Source organism: Lissotriton helveticus, chromosome 8, assembly GCF_964261635.1.
Source record: "Lissotriton helveticus chromosome 8, aLisHel1.1, whole genome shotgun sequence".
Lineage (NCBI taxonomy): Eukaryota > Metazoa > Chordata > Amphibia > Caudata > Salamandridae > Lissotriton > Lissotriton helveticus.
Genome location: NC_136069.1, coordinates 389,525,382 through 389,544,460, shown reverse-complemented (window position 1 = coordinate 389,544,460; position 19,079 = coordinate 389,525,382). Strand labels below are relative to the sequence as shown.

Sequence of the window (19,079 nt, the reverse complement as noted above, 5' to 3'; positions counted from 1 at the left end):
CGCCGAAAGTGTACACAACGCGCCTGACTCGCCCAATTAGGTAAGCGGCGCTCTGGGAATCTTACATGTCCAAGAACCGAAATACATAAACAATATTGTGGTAATAATTCAAGCACGTTATTGCTCCCTTTTTCATCTAGAGAGTGGTGAGCCAGGCTGCTCCAAACGGGTGAATGAACACTTCCAAGTAAGTGACTAACAGCGGTGTATGGGTTTGAATTTTGGATATCCGTGATTAAGAATTACTCATTTCCTGATTGTGGCTTTTCATTATATATTTTTTTAGACTGAGGTTCTAACAACAATTCCAGTTTTCTCTGACGAGTGCGAGGTAGGTGAGGAAACTTGTAGTATTGGGCACAGGCAGCATAGTGGCAGTCAACCCCATATCCTAAAGCAACTTCTGTTCTTCCATTACAGATATGGTCCTGATGAGAACTCCGAAATGACGGAAGTTCGAAACGCGCAGACTCTCTATGAGCCAAAAAATGAAAAATTAATAATTTACGTAGAAAAAATTGCACACATTTAATTTGTTGTGAAACAAACATTGGCTTTTTGTTGTGACTATTACGATTCCAGCATTTATAGAATCATTTATGTTTTGTTCTTGTTGTTTGTAGTGGTCTGATTGATGTATGAATGAAGACTGAATTTTTATTAGGATGCATTGTTTTGTAAATAAGTAAGGTTTTTCTGAGAAAATGTATATTATATTTGTTGTGTACACCAGGTTTTAAAATGTGTATAGCACATGTAAAAAACTATTCACTCAAATAGAAGTGGTCAATTGAAAATCTAAAGATATAAAAAAGTGAAATTAAATTCAACAAACATATTGTCTTACCCGTATGTTTGGACCAAACAAAAGTCTGACTCTCAAATTAGCGGCATTGGCACTTTTTCTTGTTTATTATATGCTTGTGGCAAGCTATGCCGGTGGGAGCCCATACCCAGTGGTTTTGTTTTCGTTGGTAATTGCAGACAATTGTCTGTGTGGTCCTTTTTCCCAGTAGAAATAGATTAGTAAGGATTGTGAGCCTTTTAGCTTGGTGATCAGCCAGTCAGCAGACAAAGAGGTGCTGAACTGGGTTATCATCATTTTTTGTCAGTGAATCTGGTGTAAAGAGTGTGTGAAAGGTTTCCATAGTATGTCTGAGAATGAAGCATTTGCGTACAGTGAGGAACATATAAGGAATCTACTAGCTGCCCCCCTTTATTCGTTTCCGCATCACTAAGTGTCTCAGCTCAGAACCAAAATGAAATAGATAAACTTACAAGGCTAAAAAAGAAACAAATTCGGACTGATTTGCACGGCCACTTCCTTCTACAACATTTGAGAGGTGGAACAATCCCAGGTAGATTATAGATAAAAAACATTCCTGTCATTTTCACAGAGGATCCCATATACAAAAAAGGTTACAGCTACATAGAGACCAAATGTAGTAGGGACCTTATGGTATTAACCATTGAAACGGCACAAAGATTATCGAAAACGCAACTAGAGGAAATTCAAGCGCTAGAAATTGCAATCTCCACGAATCAATTAATTACAGACGCCAAAACGCTACTGGACAAAGTTCAGAAGGACATTGGAGAATTTAAAGATTATACGGTTAATCAAAAAACTGCGCAATTTGAGAAAGATAAAAACAACTTCAATCTAGAGAAAGTTTACCCATTCCTCCAGGCGGATTTCTATTCAAGACCGGAATCTAAAAAACATCTACAACAATACAAGGGGAAATCCTACAATAAATTCATAACCTTCTCAGACACATCATCGTCGGGAAGTTCAAGTGAAGGGGATAATTCAACCTATCAGAGCAATTACAACAGGAGAGGTGGCCACCAACAACAACAGCAAGGATTCCAGCAACAACATCAAGGTCCTTTTTTAGGCAGAGGCCAAACAAAACAACGAGGAAAGACAAGGAACACCCCTCAACCATGGGAAATGTCAACGATACGGCAAAATTACAAGAACTAACCCCATCACCCATATTCAATTTATCTGAAAAAATACTCACAAAAGACGAAGAGTCTATTCTGAAGAAAGGACTAACGTTTGTTCCATCCAAACACACAGACTTCATCAAACTCAAAACTGAAGTGATTGAATTTTGTCGGAAATTGAGGTTAAAATTGTTTTTTGCGGATAATACCTACCAGCCTGCATTGGAGACAACAGGTTTGCGCAACAAATCAACATTTTGTCCCCCAACTAATAAAGTCCTTAAAGAAATGATTACATTCGAACGCACTTTATTATCTGATGTGACCCAAATGGAAGACAAGAAAAAATGGATCAAATACAGCATCTCAAAAGCAGAATCAGTGGCCTTGACCAATTTAAAAGCAGACACTTCGGTCATTATAAAACAGGCCGATAAAGGCGGGTCAATAGTTGTCTGGGACAAAGAATTATACATACAAGAGGTTAGGAGACAATTGGATGACGCGACATGTTATCGAAAAATTAAAAAAGATCCAACATCTGACTTAAAAAACAAACTGTTTGATCTACTTGATGCAAGTTTTGAACAGGGGTTCCTAGGAAAAAAAGAGCTAGAATTTCTAAAAACCAAACATCCGAGAATACTTCTATTATATGCATTGCCTAAAATGCATAAGGATACAACTTCACCCCCTGGCCGCCCTATAATTTCAGGCTGCGGATCCTTATTAGAACCGATTTCCAAATTTGTGGATTTTTTTCTAAAGCCTTTTCTCCATCAGGTTAGATCCTTCTTACAAGACACAACCGACTTTTTAAACAAACTTTCCACCATTGAGTTTGATAAAAATGCTCATCTAATGGTCACCATGGACATCACGTCCCTTTACACTCAAATACCACAGGATGAAGGCATTAATATCCTCGAAGCATATCTTGACGAGCGGGAGCGACCACACAAGGTGCCAACTTTATTTATAAAAAAAATGGCAGAATTCGCCCTTAAGAAGAATTACTTCAATTTTAATGGGGAATTTTTCTTTCAAGTAGGAGGCGTGGCCATGGGTTGCCCTTTTGCCCCGGAACTGGCTATCCTTTTTATGGCCAAATATGAAGAAACATTTGTTTACAACAACAATCCCTTCGCACAATGGATAATACATTGGTATCGTTTTATAGACGACATTTTCTTTGTGTGGACTGGGTCAGAAGAGAATCTAAGAAACTTTCATGAATGGATAAACAACAGAGTGCCATCGATCAAATTCAACTTGGACCTTTCAAGAGACAAAATGCCATTTCTGGACGTGGAGGTTTATCCCTCCAGTGGCGTTCTAGTTACAACGCTGTACAAAAAACCAACTGACCGAAACAAAGCGTTGCACTTTGGAAGTAACCACCCGCGCAGCCTCAAGGATAACTTGCCCTACGGGCAGTACCTTCACATCCGTCGTAATTGTACGGAGAAGGAGGAATATTTACGACATGCAGAAATTCTGACTATGAATCTAAAACAACGTGGATATCCAAAGAAATTGCTCAAGAAATCATTAAAAAAGAGCATGGTGGACACCTAGAGAATGTCTGCTAGAAAAAAGACCAAAAAAGGCAATGGAAAGAATGGTATTTGTATCCACCTTCTGTCCCAATTCCAATATGTTGAAAAAATTGGTCAAACAGAACTGGCACTTGTTGAAAAATTTGGATCAATCATTTCAGAATGAACCACTTTTTGCATTAAAAAAAACTATAGCATCTCCAATCACCTGGTGAGAGATGCATTACCACAAACAAAAAATTCGGACTTGCGTACAATGTTACGTCTGCCCCCAATTCAAGGTCATCACAAATGTGGCAATTGTTCATGTTGCGATTCCACAAAGGAAGGAAAAGTCTTCACGTATAATCAAATCAACTGGAAACATGAAGCGTTTTCCAATTGTATAACTCGCTATGTGGTTTATGGAATCTTATGCCCATGTAATCTCCTATATATTGGCAAAACCAACCAAGAGGTACGGGTGAGGATACAACAGCACAAATCAAGAATTAAAAACAATGTTGCTAACGCCCCCTTGGTCAACCATTGGAAAGAAAAAAAACATCAAGAAAGCGAGATGATGTGGACAGTGAGTTCAAAAGTCGAAAATGACGCAAGAGGTGGAGATTTAGATGCAAAACTGATAAAAAGAGAGGCGATGCTCATAGTAAAGTTTAATACAGCCTTCTCAGGTTTGAATGAACTGTCCGAAATCTTCAAACTGTAATGACATTGATTCCCTGACAGGGACAGTGACAAGCTTCAAGCACAGTAATTCATCAAACCCAAAGGCATAACGTACATATACTGACATCAGACCAGCAATAATAACCAGTGAGATCCTCCAAAATCAATGTGTTCAAAAAGTAAACAAAATCACAGAAAAAGAGACAGACCCGATCATAATCCGGCCAAGGGCACCAATCCATATATGTTTTGCACGATTATTTGCCCACGAATTTCCCTCGAGCACGATTTTGGACAATACAAGCTTAACTATTAAAAACCATTGACAGTTTTTCACCCAATGTTCAACCTTAGAAACTATAAAGTTTTCGTACAAAAAAGAAAAAGTTTCCTTAAACCATAAATAGCGCAACGTTTCAGAACTACACTTCCCATGATCCTATGCGGACCAGGAAGTGAACGCAACCAGGTCAGCGTTTGGATGGCGTCGGATTAAGACACTCGACAGCCCGGTCTTTACAAGTAAGAGACATTGCAGTATGATGAAACGCTCGGATTCACATGATTGCCGCATAAATTATTAAAAACCGCCATGGGATGCACATTTCTAATGCATCGCGTATGATTTGTTTAACAGAACGAAAAAACGGTTACGGAGAAGCGCCGAAAGTGTACACAACGCGCCTGACTCGCCCAATTAGGTAAGCGGCGCTCTGGGAATCTTACATGTCCAAGAACCGAAATACATAAACGATATTGTGGTAATAATTCAAGCACGTTATTGCTCCCTTTTTCATCTAGAGAGTGGTGAGCCAGGCTGCTCCAAACGGGTGAATGAACACTTCCAAGTAAGTGACTAACAGCGGTGTATGGGTTTGAATGTTGGATATACGTGATTAAGAATTACTCATTTCCTGATTGTGGCTTTTCATTATATATTTTTTAGACTGAGGTTCTAACAACAATTCCAGTTTTCTCTGATGAGTGCGAGGTAGGTGAGGAAACTTGTAGTATTGGGCACAGGCAGCATAGTGGCAGCCAACCCCATATCCTAAAGCAACTTCTGTTCTTCCATTACAGATATGGTCCTGATGAGAACTCCGAAATGACGGAAGTTCGAAACGCATAGACTCTCTATGAGCCAAAAAATGACAAATTAATAATTTACGTAGAAAAAATTGCACACATTTAATTTGTTGTGAAACAAACATTGGCTTTTTGTTGTGAATATTATGATTCCAGCATTTATCGAATCATTTATGTTTTGTTCTTGTTGTTTGTAGTGGTTTGATTGATGTATGAATGAAGACTGAATGTTTATTAGGATGCATTGTTTTGTAAATAATTAAGGTTTTTCTGAGAAAATGTATATTATATTTGTTGTGTACACCAGGTTTTAAAATTTGTATAACACATGTAAAAAACTATTCACTCAAATAGAAGTGGTCAATTGAAAATCTAAAGAAATAAAAAAGTGAAATTAAATTCAACAAACATATTGTCTTACCCGTATGTTTGGACCAAACAAAAGTCTGATTCTCAAATTAGCGGCATTGGCACTTTTTCTTGTTTATTATATGCTTGTGGCAAGCTATGCCGGTGGGAGCCCATACCCAGTGGTTTTGTTTTCGCACATTCAGTTCATGCAATGAGGCACCTCCATGCTGATAGATATATACTGGCAACACCGTAAGTTTGGTTACACTGAGCTCGTCCCCGGATGGTGTGACCTCTGCTCCCATGTCTCCATACACACCTCCATCCTGGTTATTCCTGGTGAAGATCTGTCAATCTTGCATCAACATACGCTACAGAAGAAGACAACTCTGTTGCATCAGGCTTAAGAATAAAAGAACTGCTGGGTAGTTTGGCTGGGCTCAGTACAAGGATATTGCTGAAGAATCCAGTCTGTTTTCTGACACACAAGTAACCATGGGAGGGTCCCAAACCTTCTTCACCACACAAACAAAAGTGAAAGCCTGCTGGTTACAAATGACCAGATTAGAGATGCTAAAGATAATTAACAACACTGAGCTCAGCCTTAATGCGATCAAGAAAGAACTAAGGGCCATCTCCCTCATGGTGATGCAGCATCGATATGTGTCGGACTTAATGACTGCAGTGGAGGGAGGGGTGGTTGCCAAGATCGGTACGTCCTGCTGCAAAGGCAATGACATAGACAATAGGACTCTGACTCTGCCATCCAAGCATTGCACTGTTTATAAAGAACCATGCGTGAGGAGGGAGGTGACCATGAATAGGAGTGGTATATGCACTGGTTCTCCTGGCTCCCCCGATGGTTGACCGGACTGTGCAAGTGATTGTTGCCCATTTTTATATGCCTATTGTTTTTGTGTGGTTCCCTGCAATCCAGTGTTTCCTGCTAAACAAATAGTCCTCACATTGGCTTGAATGCACGTAACTAGGAAAGTAATAATATCTAAAACTGAAGAACAACACGTCCCCAATAATGTGACTGTCATGAAGTATGAGTTAGATAATGTAGCTGGGAATTCAGCTAAAGGGGGGAATGTGAATATTGATAAATTTGAAGTAATTATGCACAATGATACCCTTACATATACAAATGAAATTTCATCACTATTATCAAATTCGCCCGATATAAACTCTCCACCAACCCCAACTAAACTCTCCATCAACCCCAACTCAGAAATACGTGGTCAAGCAGACTCTCAGACCTAGGCCTGGGGTAACTGATTGACAAGTCACAGGTGGGGTGGCACAGAGTCAGCAGACAAACGTACAAACAGGAAAGTAAGGTCAAACCCCCAGATAAGCGCAGCGACACCACAATTGTCCTGGGAGATTGGCCCTTATACAGCGCACATTCCCAAAACACCATAAATTCCGATTCCACATGAAGTTAGGATTGTCCTAGAATAGGGAGTGATTCAGTTTTGGACTGTGGAGGCTGAAATCAATACCTAAAGAATCTATGTGGGGGTAATGATTCCAAGACCATTGATCAAACAGAGATTTACACAAGGAACCCAAATGTTGTTTCTTCAATTGTCTTTAATTTGGCATGTTATTTGCAATTTTTGTTAATCCTGGCATTAACCCATGTTCTGACTCCAATCTTAACAGGGTCTAGTAGTAGCATTCAGCACTATACACAGGAGGACTGAAGTGGTAAAAGTCCCAAAGGCAATACACTACAGGATACTAGACAGGCCACTGCACCCAGTCGGTTGCATGTCTTTAAACCACGTTTTTAACTGTAATCAAGATGTAGTGATTTTTTTGTTGCACATACACTCTTCCCCTGAATAAGTCCTTACATGTATTTATGAAGTGTTGCCATGTAAGTTTTGTTTTGGTTTTTGTAAGTTGTGTCCCATGTCATTATGTTTGTAAATGTTTAGCATGTTCTTCCTAAAAAACTTTGTATAAAAGAAAGCAAAGAAAATGCTAAGATTGTGATTTATTGCACAATAAAAGCACAAAAAACCATTCACACAGTTGTGATATATAAGAGTGCATACCCTGGAAGACAGATTGCAAATAACAGTGTAAATCGCTATTTGATCAATGGTCTGGGAGGCATTACCCCCACTTAGATACATGAAATTAGGAACGCACAGCCATTCAGGACACAGCACAAACAATACACGCAGTGATCGCAGGAGACAACCAAGCAACTGAGTACTTAAATGCTCACGAGATTGTCCATCAGAAAGTTTTCTATTAATATTATGTGATGCTTGAAAAAAATGATTAAGTTATAAGACACTCACAAAAATAAAAGCAATTAAAAAAAGTATGGATCATTAGCTTATATTGAAAAGTCCCTGCCATTTCAACACACCACCTGTAGCTGCTACCAACTGGTTGGCTTATTGAGGTCCTTGGATCACCCCAGTAGGGTGGGTAACTGGCCTGTCATACAGCTTCAAATAAACTTGATTATATCGAGAAATTAAAGGTAATAACAAAGTTTCCATCGGTGATGCGATGTAAGGAACATTAAACACTGGCATGAGTAAAAGCTCAACCTGAACTTTGGCGGCTTCCCAGACAGAAGTCATGCACAGGGCATGGCCGTTTCCTTGCACTCCACAGTCCCAGGGTGCGTAGGTGAAAAATAGGCCTCATATTCTCCGCCTATGCGTCAAAGGGTGCAAGCTCATTTGAATGATCTGGCAACAGAAGTTTGCTGGAGGGGGGTACATGGCTGTCAGGCCTGGGCCTAGAACGAGCATGATGAGAAAGACGGCCCACCTGAGACAGAAGCAATGCTTACCCTGCATAATTCGGGGGAGCTAAATTGTAGTGCATTCTCTAGCTAGGCCCCCAAGATGTTCTGTCACGTGGACCCTCCTGTACCTGCTCCTGCCCATCCATGGTTCAAGTCAACATAAAGTAGCCACCTGGGGCGGTAGAGCAGCAGGGATGTGAGAAAGAGCCAGGGCCATAAGGGAATCTTGGCTCCTCTTGACATTGATGTTGTTCGTCTCAAAAACCCACCAGGTGGGAACGCTTGTGTTCAGGCATGGTTATCATTTCAATAGGAGGAGGGGAGCTGTCCCCAGCCACTCCAAATCCCTTCTGTGCACCTCAGCAATCGATGCGTGATTTATATCAGCAGCAGGGGGAAATGCCAGCTCTCTATCTAAGCAGGGGGATGGCTAGCCCAAAAGCACAGCTTGGGACCACCACCCAGTAGTCTTGTTATACAGTGGTTCCCACCATCTGTGATGGGCTCCAGCATCCCTTGCTATGGCTTGAGCTGTTGCAGGGAACTCTTCTGCCTTCATCCCCAATACCATAACCTCAGACACTGATCACTGTTGCAGAACCCACCAGTCCTGTTGAAGAGGCACGCAACCAGTGTCATTGACCCCTTGCCCCATGAGGCAGGGCGGTTTCCCAGGCTGTTCATGGAAACAGGTTGTGTGCTTACACATCATAGTGTTGTCCCATGGCTTCCGGGATGTATCGTGAAAAACAACAGATAACTGTGTGTCTACCAATATAATCAAGGCAACATATGTGTAGGGCTGGCTATGTGTCTGCTAGCAGAAGTTTAAATAGAAGACAAACTACTGAACAATTAACCACTGTGAAAAATGTCCATCAGTTACTCGTTCTGTGTCACCCAGTACATCATTTGGTCTACTTCACAGTAGTCAGTCCATCTTTCTATCTCCGTGAATATGTAAAGGAGATGATTAATGTAAGATGGATGTCTGGTAGATGTTATTCACTTTTAACTGAGAGCAGTACATTAATAAAAAAAGTGAAAAAAGTGAGTGTGTTAAACATAAGATTGGATGATATATGCAATATAACTTTATTCTGGAGTCATGCACCTCCAACGTTAAAAACAATAGAGTGCAAAAAAGTCAGATGGTTCAAACAAATAACTTCTGACTGGGTAATCTGGTCGACATGTTTCTGCGGACTATTAGTGGTCAAACAATGTACCTGCCGCTTCCTCAGGACCCATAAACTTAATTGCAACTGCTTACGTGAGTTAAATAATAAACACAAAAGGACATTTATGAACAGAAATGGACATTTGTGAACAGAAATGCTGAGTGTCACCTGTTCACTTTCATTCTCCCTCCTTAATTTGTAAGGGGAATTGCCTCGCCTCACCTGGCAAACAGCTCAGGAAATTGAAGCACCGCTCTGTCCGTCGGTACTTCTAGCAGCCCGCCGGGCTGTTGGACCTCCCCAAACAGCCCAGTTATTTGTTTGAACCATCTGACTTTTTTGCACTCTATTGTTTTTAACGTTGGAGGTGCATGACTCCAGAATAAAGTTATATTGCATGCATCATCCAATCTTATGTTTAACACACTCACTTTTTTCACTTTTTTTATTAATGCACTGCTCTCAGTTAAAAGTGAATAACGTCTTGATTATATTGGTAGACCCACAGTTATCTGTTGTTTTTCATAGTCTTCTCAGGGTTATAACTGTGCTCTGGTCTTTAAACTTCCCTCGAACCCGTAACTAATTGTATGTATGTTGTAGTTCCGGGATGTATCACCACAGACATCCACTTCCAAGACCAGGGTATTGTAGCCACTCTGCAACTCAAAGGGTACCGGTTTCGACTCCCACTTGATGGCTTCTGTCACCAATTTTGGAATGGGCACATTGACCAAGCCTCAGTGTGAAAGGATCAATCAATCAGGAGTTTGTTAAAGCGCGACTACTCACCCGTAAGGGTCTCAAGGCGCTAGGGGTGGGGGGGTGGGGGGTTGGGGGGGTGCAGGTTCCATTCCATCAAGGAGGGGGTCTGTCGAAGAGCCAGGTTTTGAGGTTTCTTGCGAAGATGGGGAGCGATGTTGTCTGTCTGAGGTGGAGCGGAAGGGCGTTCCATGCTTTGGCCGCGAGGAAGGAGAAGGAGCGGCCTCCCGATCTGGTCTTTCTGGTGCGGGGGACCACAGCGTAGGAAAGCTGGGCTGATCGTAGGGTCCTTTGGGGTGCGTGGAATTTGAGTTGGCTGTTCAGGTATGCTGGTCCGGTGCCGTGGAGGGCCTTGTGTGCGTGGGTGAGCATCTTAAAGGTGATTCTCTCCTTGACGGGGAGCCAGTGGAGTGTGCGCAGGTGCTGGGAGATGTGGCAGTGTTTTGGCAGGTTGAGGACCAGTCTTGCGGCGGCGTTCTGGATGTTTTGTAGCTTGCGAATGAGGTTTTTGTTTATTCCGGCGTAGAGTGCGTTGCCGTAGTCGAGTCTGCTGGTGACCAGGGCGTTAGTGACTGTCTTTCGGTGTTCGAGGGGGATCCATTTGAAGGTCTTACGAAGGAGGCGGAGGGTGTGGAAGCAGGAAGATGAGACAGAGTTGATCTGGCGGTCCATTTTGAGCTCGGAGTCCAGGATGATTCCCAGGTTGCGTGCGTGGTCTGTGGGGGTTGGCGGGTTTCCAAGGGCGGTGGGCCACCAGGTGTCACTCCAGGCGTCGGGGTTTGGGCCCATGATGAGTACTTCTGTTTTGTTGGTGTTTAGTTGTAGGCAGCTGTTTTTCATCCATTTGGCGACGGCTTCCATGCCTTCTCGAAAGTTGCGTCTGGCGGTGTTGGGCTCGTTGGATAGGGAGAGGATGAGCTGGGTGTCGTCTGCATATGACACGATGTTGAGTCCGTAGGTTCTGACGATGGGGGCAAGTGGAGCCATGTAGACGTTGAAGAGCGTCGGGCTGAGGGAGGAGCCCTGGGGGACTCCGCAGGTGATAGGTGTGGGGTCCGAGAGGAAAGGGGGGAGTCTGACCCGCTGCGTCCTGCTGGAGAGGAAGGAGCAGATCCAGTCGAGGGCCTTGTCCTGGATTCCTGCATCGTAGAGTCTGCGTATTAGGGTGCGGTGGGAGACTGTGTCGAACGCCGCTGATAGGTCGAGGAGGATGAGGGCTACTGTTTCTCCTTTGTCCAGTAAGGTGCGGATGTCGTCTGTTGCGGCGAGGAGGGCGGTTTCCGTACTGTGGTTTTTTCTGAAGCCGGATTGGGAGGAGTCGAGGATGTTGTGTCCTTCAATAAATGTGGCAAGTTGGCTGTTGATGGCTTTCTCGATGACTTTCGCTGGGAACGGGAGCAGGGAGATGGGTCTGTAGTTTTTGAGGTCGGTGGGGTCCGCTGAGGGTTTCTTTAGGAGGGGGTTGACCTCGGCGTGTTTCCAGTCATCTGGGAATGAGGCGGTCGCCAGGGAGCGGTTGATGGTTTGGCGGAGCATGGGTGCGATGGTGTTGGCGGCTCTGTTGAAGATGTGGTGGGGGCAGGGGTCCGTGGGGGCCCCTGAGTGGATTGACTTCATTGTCTTCAGTGTGTCTTCGGTGGTGAGGGCTGTCCAGTCATCAATCGCTGGTTTCCGGGTGTCGGGGGTGGTTGGTGAGGGTTCAGTGTGTTGGTTGTCTTCGTCGAAGTTGTCGTAGATGCTCTTGATTTTGTGGTGGAAAAAGATGCTGAGTTTGTCGCAGAGGTCTTGTGAGGGAGGGATGTCGGTAGACTCGCTGGTGGGTTGGGCAAACTCCTTGATGATGCTGAAGAGTTCCTTGCTGTTGTGTGCGTGGGTGGATATTCTGTCTTCAATCGCCTTTTTCCTCGTTTCTCTGATGAGTTGATGGTGGGCGTTGGTGGCGGCTCTGAAGTTGTTGTGGGCTTCTGTGGATTTGGTGTTTCTCCAGGCCTTTTCGAGGCGGCGGCATGTGCGCCTGGACTCTCGAAGTTCGGTGGTAAACCATCTGGCTTTCTTGGCACGGGTATTGTTGTTTTTCTTGAGGGGGGCTATGGTGTTGGTGCTGTCCGAGATCCATCTATGCAGGGTTCGGGCTGCGGTGTTGGGGTCGTCGTTTTCCGCGATGGTTGGGGTGGAGTTGTTGAGTGAGGAGGTGAGCTGGTCATCGGTGATTTTGGTCCAGTTTCTTTGTGGAAGCAGGTGCTGGTGTCTGTGGATGGTGGGTGTTCTGAAGGTGAAGTGGACGCAATGATGGTCGGTCCATGGGAGTTCGGTGGTGTGGCTGAAGGTGATGGAGTTTCCTGTAGTGAAGAGGGGGTCGAGGGTGTGTCCTGCTGAGTGCGTGGGCTCGGTCACGATCTGGCGGAGTCCAATGTTGTGGAGGTTGTCCAGGAGGGATGTGGTGTTGGGGTCCAGTTGATTGTCGAGGTGGAAGTTGAGGTCTCCCAGCAGGGTGTAGTTGGTGGATGCGATGGCCTGCGGGGAGATAATGTCCGTAATGGAGTTGGCGAAGGGTCTGCGGGGTCCAGGGGGTCGGTAGATGAGGGTTCCTCGGAGGGCGGCGGTGGGGCTGGCCAGTATCTTGAAGTGAAGGTGTTCCATCAGTTCTGTGGACTCGTCAGGGAGTGTGCTCAGGCGGAGGCTGGATTTGTGGACGATGGCCCTTGCCCTAGAAATCACTCCACCAGAATCAGTAACCCTCCCTACACTTTGGCATCAGACTACAACTTCAGATCAGACGTATCGACCTGCTGAATTTAAGCATATTACTAAACAGTGAACACAAACTTACCAGGACTCCCTCCGCAATTGCATGAGAAAAGGGATAAAACCTTAGCTAGTATCGTGTTTGGGAAACATGAAGTACAGAAAACAGATTTTCTGCTCTCATTCAGAGGCCCAAGACCTTCTGAGGAAGGCTTAACCCATGGATTGTAATTAAGTCATTTGAGCACCAGTATGGGACTTCTCTGAATAGGGCTGCTTGGGAATGCAGCAGACCATGTAAGACCATATGGGTGCTAGACCAATAGCCAACAATTACTGTAAGGAAAAGTGGAGAAAATTTTAGAAGCTGGCAGGTGATTTTTTCCAAAACCTTTGAGGAAAATGCAATACCAAAACCCTTATAATAAGAAATATTTTCAAGTTTGAACCCATAAGAGCTACATAGACATTATTACAGTCTTGGGAGAGAACACCATTGTTTTATTCTTATCTGTATTAGTGGTTATTTTATTCAGCTGGCAGCATCTCTCTAACACCATTAACATTTGCAGTAAGCAAACCTTTGCATGATTCTTTATTAAAAGGTCATCTTGCAAATCATAAACATTATGTGTGTTTAAAATTCATCTTTGGAGAAAAAAACTGTTTTACATGAATAGCTTCTGGCAGGTCTGCTACATACAGTACATACAAATAGGGTGCCAGAATACATCACTGTGTTATGCCATTACTGATAAAATTACAGTGGGACAGGTGACTTTCATCAACTATTTCTATTTGGGACCAGCTGTTCCAAGGACGGATTTGAAAAATACAAAGCAGCCCCTGTGGAATGGCCCAATAATGTTATTTGCTCCTCAAAACTGAATGATCTGCCCTACAAAGGCTGTCCAGATGTCACCAAAACAGCAACATAAACAGTAAACTACTTCCAAGAGACCATCCACAGTGAGAAACAATGATCTAAAGTTCAGTGGTTTGGCTGAAAGAACACCTTATCCCATCATCTCTGATCTGTGAAAGTGCCAGTGCTGATACTTTCTGTACAATGGCTAACAACTTAGAATAGTGTATACATTTGATATAAGCCGTTAATTATTCATGGCACCACAAACACCTCTTTTGAAAATTATCTAAATAATTCCTGAATTTTCAAGGAATTGACCCTGAAAAGGTGACCACACCATTCTGAATTTTACAATAAGATTTTGGTCAGTAAATTATCAGGACCAGCTTCACATTTCACACCCCGAGTCATCAAAGATAGAAATTTGGATGTTTAGGAGGAGGTTCCTTCTTTGACCACATTGGTATTCTAACGGTAGATAGCAGCAAGGAAATGTCTTGAAAACAGCACAGACCATGGATAACAGATTAGCACAAGCTATTCGATAAACAACCGACAGACAGAATTGCTGTGAATCCCCCAGTTGAATTACCTCTATTATCAACTTCCAATTTATTCGATAAAAGAGAATCTGAATTAATTCCAGTAAATTTCAATGGCGAAAGTGCAATGGTTGCGCATCTTCGAAGGGTAGACTGGAGCGGGTCCGTTTATAAGTTTTAAAATAGTCCACTTTCATTATTTTACATCCTTTACTGTGCCAATTTATTTTAATTGTTTAGTTAATTAAAACCATAACAATCTGTTATCGCACGAAAAACATAATACATGGTAAAACGGAATTCATTATCGAGAGAAGCTTAATAATGTTAAAACCATATGCGGCAGTAGACCTAGACAATATGCATTTGTTTAAGTGACTTGAAAGTGATAGTAGTTGTGGCTGCCAGCATCATTATTTACAATGAATAAAATGTTCATCTCAAATTGGTTCGCTATCGGCAGTTTTTGAATGGCTCTTTCCCTGAACCTCCAGATGAATAGAAATTGTGTGATTATTTAATTAACCAGTCCGGTTGTTCTATCCATTAGAATGGCTCGTCCAGGCAGAAATGGTAAAAGCTTGAATGTATCAAAGTTAAATACATTTAAAAACTGTGTTAAATTTGTGCGAGTACGCCGACGTTTGGAGAAGGCTACTGCCTGAGTCTTTCAATGGGCGGTAAGCGGCATGTGCAGGTTTACAGGGGTGCCGGCTCCAAGTACTGCAGTTTCACTGGGTTATGTCATGCAGGACAGAGGGGGCTCCCTAGAGGATTTTGTAGGATTGTCAATTCTCCCTGATGATGATCCAGACTGTGGTAATATTCTTCCCGCTTCTGCGAAGAATTTGCCGACCTGCGCTAGAACTTTTGGAGTTACGGATGTATATATGAGTAGTAGTGCTCCCTTGCATGATCTTCCATCAGTTGCATTAAGATAGTCCTCAGATACTTGCACCTCTGTTGTAGTAAGCTTGCACAGTTGTAGTAAGCTTGCACAGCAACATACGATGAGGGCAGCTGATTCAGAGTGGTAATTGCACAACCTACATTGTTCCAAGGATCCCAGGTCCCAGTTGTTCCAATGTACCCTGCACTCCCTGATGGGTGTAGTCAGAAGCCTTAAGGATAAAATGTTTTTAAGTGCATACTTTCCAATTTCTGCTTTCAAGTATGGTTGGCAAACAGCGGCTTCATGGGATGTTACAAGCTCCTCTGTGCCTCTAATGCTTCTTGCCTTGATTAAGTCCAAATCCCTCGAAGCCTTCTTAGCTTGCACCTTTACTTTGCTTTTTAGCTGGGTTTTGCTGATTTGGAGAGCTGGCAGAAATGTTAAATTCAATTTTAATGTTGGAGCGGCTAATTCGGTACTTCGCCCAGGCACTTTTCTTGCCCGAAAACATTTCTATAAGCACGAAGTATGGCAAAACTCCACTCACCCCCATGGAGTGGAGTTTACCAGCTCCGCTCACTTTGGCCATCACACCCACTCAATGGAAGCTCTCTGCCAGCTTTGGGGCAAGTGGCCCAGCCCAGCCTAGGAGACCTCGGTCAGTGTCAGGTACTCAACACGGCATCGAATACATCACCATTGACTGCCTATTCCCAGGGTTTGCTGGGAGGAGGATGGATACCCGGCATGTACCACTATCCAGGCTGCCATGTTGGATCGAAAGTCTCCTCGTTAGCTGTTGCTCTAGAGTTGTTCATTAGGAGGACCGGGCACAAAGGACTTGCCCGCCTCCTTAGAGGGCAGGAAGTGGTGAGGGTGGGTTAGCAGAGCGGCCCCTCATCTCTCAGTGCCCCCATCAGAGTACCGTAGTTGTCCCACTCAGTAAACTAGGAGGAAGATGACCCGTTTGAGTGCAGCACCAACGTGAGTAAGTTGTATGCGTGCATTCACCCTGGCTGTTCTAGACCATACATCATTCTATGTACAGCACCTTTCAACCTTTCTTGCCACGATAAAAAAACCTTCATTAAGCACTTGCTTGAAGCTATGACACGTCCCTTTAAAATATGGTACATGCACTGCATAAAATCGTCGTTTATTTATATGTGTAAATGTGATGAGTTGGGAATGAAACACTTGTGAAAACAACAAATGTTCTTTCTTTGGGGGACATTGTTCCAGGTCATAGTAGATGCACCGGCTTTTGGGTTTTTTTTCTGGGTGGGTGTTGAGTCTTGGGTTTGTTGTGGAGAGGGGATGGTCTGAAAACCTAGCTCCTTTGTCACCCTTCTCGCCACATTAAACTTGTTTCGGACAGAAAGGAATGGTGGGGCTGACATCGGCCCCGCAGCAGTTATGGCGGGGCGCACAGGCCTCACCCGCTTTTGCACTAGCTAGTGGGGCATGCCCCCCAACGTGTCACCATGATGAGGAGGGCACGCCCCAACCTGGATTGGACTACGGGTCCCCTGGTGACCCGGACGTGATTGAGTCACTTCCGGGTCAAGAAGGAACAAAGGCCAGGCCGGTTAGATCCGGCCTGGCAGATGAGGGGTTAAAAGGCCGTGGAGCGCGAGAGTCTGCCTCTTTGACTTCTGCGCACCACGGCCTGCCCTTCCAGCCTCTGGGAGGCTGTAATTCTTTTTCTTTTGTTTTTCCAGGTCCTGGAGCGCAGTTCACGCTGGGCGGCCTCACAATGAGGCTTTGCAACTGGATGTTGGCTCCAGGGACGGTGGAGTGGCAGGCGCGCGTCGAGCAGGGACGAGAGCCGGATCCGGAGGAGTCTCGTCAGTGGCTGTTTGTGCGAAGAGGAACAGCTGTCCTTGCGTCACAGGGCAGGATTTGGGCCGGAGCCTTCGGTGAGCAGCCATGTTATCGTAGGGACAACGGGGACCGGAATGGGTGTGAGTATGCCCGCTCCCGCCGCTGAGTGGTGTGCTGCACGTTGGCATGGATGCACTGCTAGTTTATGCTGGCGCATTGAGGGCGCACTGCCAACATTTGAAGTGAGACCTTGGTGGTTATATGTTTGGCCTAGAAGTAGGGTGACCAACCGTCCGTAAATTTCACGGACCGTCCGTAATTGGGACCTCACGTCCGTTGTCCGTGAGGATCCCTTTTACGGACGCCTTTTGTCCGTAATTTTGGCCATCACAAGGAGCAGCGCTGCTCCCCTGTGAGAGGCCTCACCCCACTCTTGATGGGGCGCCTCACGCTCCTCTGTGCTCAAGAGCAGCCCCTCCCCGCCCATTGACAATGTGGCAGTCTGGGGGTGTTCAAGCATGTGGCGGCCTCCTCCTACCTCAGTGTACAGCAGGGCAATCTGTTAGAAAAAAGGTAAAACGCCCATGCTGCAACATGAAAACAACTGTTTATTTAAAGAAGCCTGAAAAACAAGTTAAAAAGTAGGGGTTATCGTTCTTTAACTGTCCCATCATTTTAGAGTGAGGTATTTTCAATATTATATTCAACAAAGCCCTGATTACTGCTTTTTCATTTTAAGCAACTAACACCCATTGACAAAGCCAACAGTCCTGGCTTCTTGTTGGTGTAATGTTACTTGCTGTATTATACAAATGGATGCAATGTCAGAAACAACTTAATACCAGTCGGATGAAAGACTATGCTAATCGCAGATTTTTTGCCTAAGTGTTTTAAACCCAACCCTTAATTACACCAAACACACACTTTGAAGAGACCCCCAAGCTTTTTTACACCACTTAAAGCCGTGGAAACAACACCATGTCACAGTCACCTCACATCCTGGCACTGTGCATTATGCATGACTCATGACTTCTACGTTTTCAGATAGCCTATGTGCAGGGGCATAGTGAACCATCCCCCACCCCACGCTTCAGGAACTACAGCGAGGTGACGTTCTTGATAGGCCTCTTCTGTCTGCGACTCTGCAGACAAAGGCTCAGCTCATAATGTGAAAAGGTGGGAAAGTAAATACTAAGAGGAATGTGTGAATGGCTGGTTGGATTACTGAAAGTTAAGGATGAATGGATGAATGACAGGGTGAATGGATAGATAATGAAAGAAAGGATGGATGGAAGAGTGAATGAGTGGAAGTATGAATGAGCGAAAAGGTAAATAGATGGATGTATGGGTGGAAGGGTAGATGATGGGCAAGTGAATAGGTGTATGGATGAGTAAGTGAATGGATGGGTGAAAGGGTAAATGGCTGGATGGTTGAGTGAATAGATGGATGGGTGGAAGAGTGGATGGATGACTGTACGGATGGATTGAGTGAAAGGGTGGGTAGATGAATGATGGATGAGTGAAAGGGTGGATAAAGGGATGGATGAGTGAAATGATGGATGAAAGGATACATGGTGGATAGGTTTGCAAATGGTTGAATATGTTTGGATATAGATGGGCACACAGATGGAAGGACAGAATGAATGGTGAAAGATTGAAAGATGGATGAAAGAATGATTACACCTTGTAGCACCCATTATCTTAAGTGACATTTCCTATACAATGACTTTCACGTTAATATGAGTCATTGTCTCTATATAATGTGTGTGTGATGTAATTTACTCCGACACACTGCCCTACATACTTGGGATGAGTAACACTATAAAAGAAATTAAATACACATGAGAGACGGTCTAAGTGAA

The 19,079-nt window shown here is 44.0% G+C and overlaps 1 protein-coding gene and 1 long non-coding RNA gene across 3 annotated transcripts in view; one reads left to right on the top strand and one right to left on the bottom strand.

The window, feature by feature from the left end:
• The window catches only part of LOC144771653 (uncharacterized), a 945,479-nt gene that overhangs the window by 357,654 nt on the left and 568,746 nt on the right, over window positions 1–19,079 (bottom strand). The gene's annotated exons all lie outside the window — the stretch shown is intronic.
• The window catches only part of LOC144771654 (uncharacterized), a 212,080-nt gene that overhangs the window by 32,876 nt on the left and 160,125 nt on the right, over window positions 1–19,079 (top strand). For both annotated transcript variants that reach the window (XR_013599411.1, XR_013599412.1), the window contains exon 3: window positions 17,115–17,312. This is a non-coding gene — a long non-coding RNA (uncharacterized LOC144771654). The remainder of the gene's footprint in view (window positions 1–17,114; window positions 17,313–19,079) is intronic.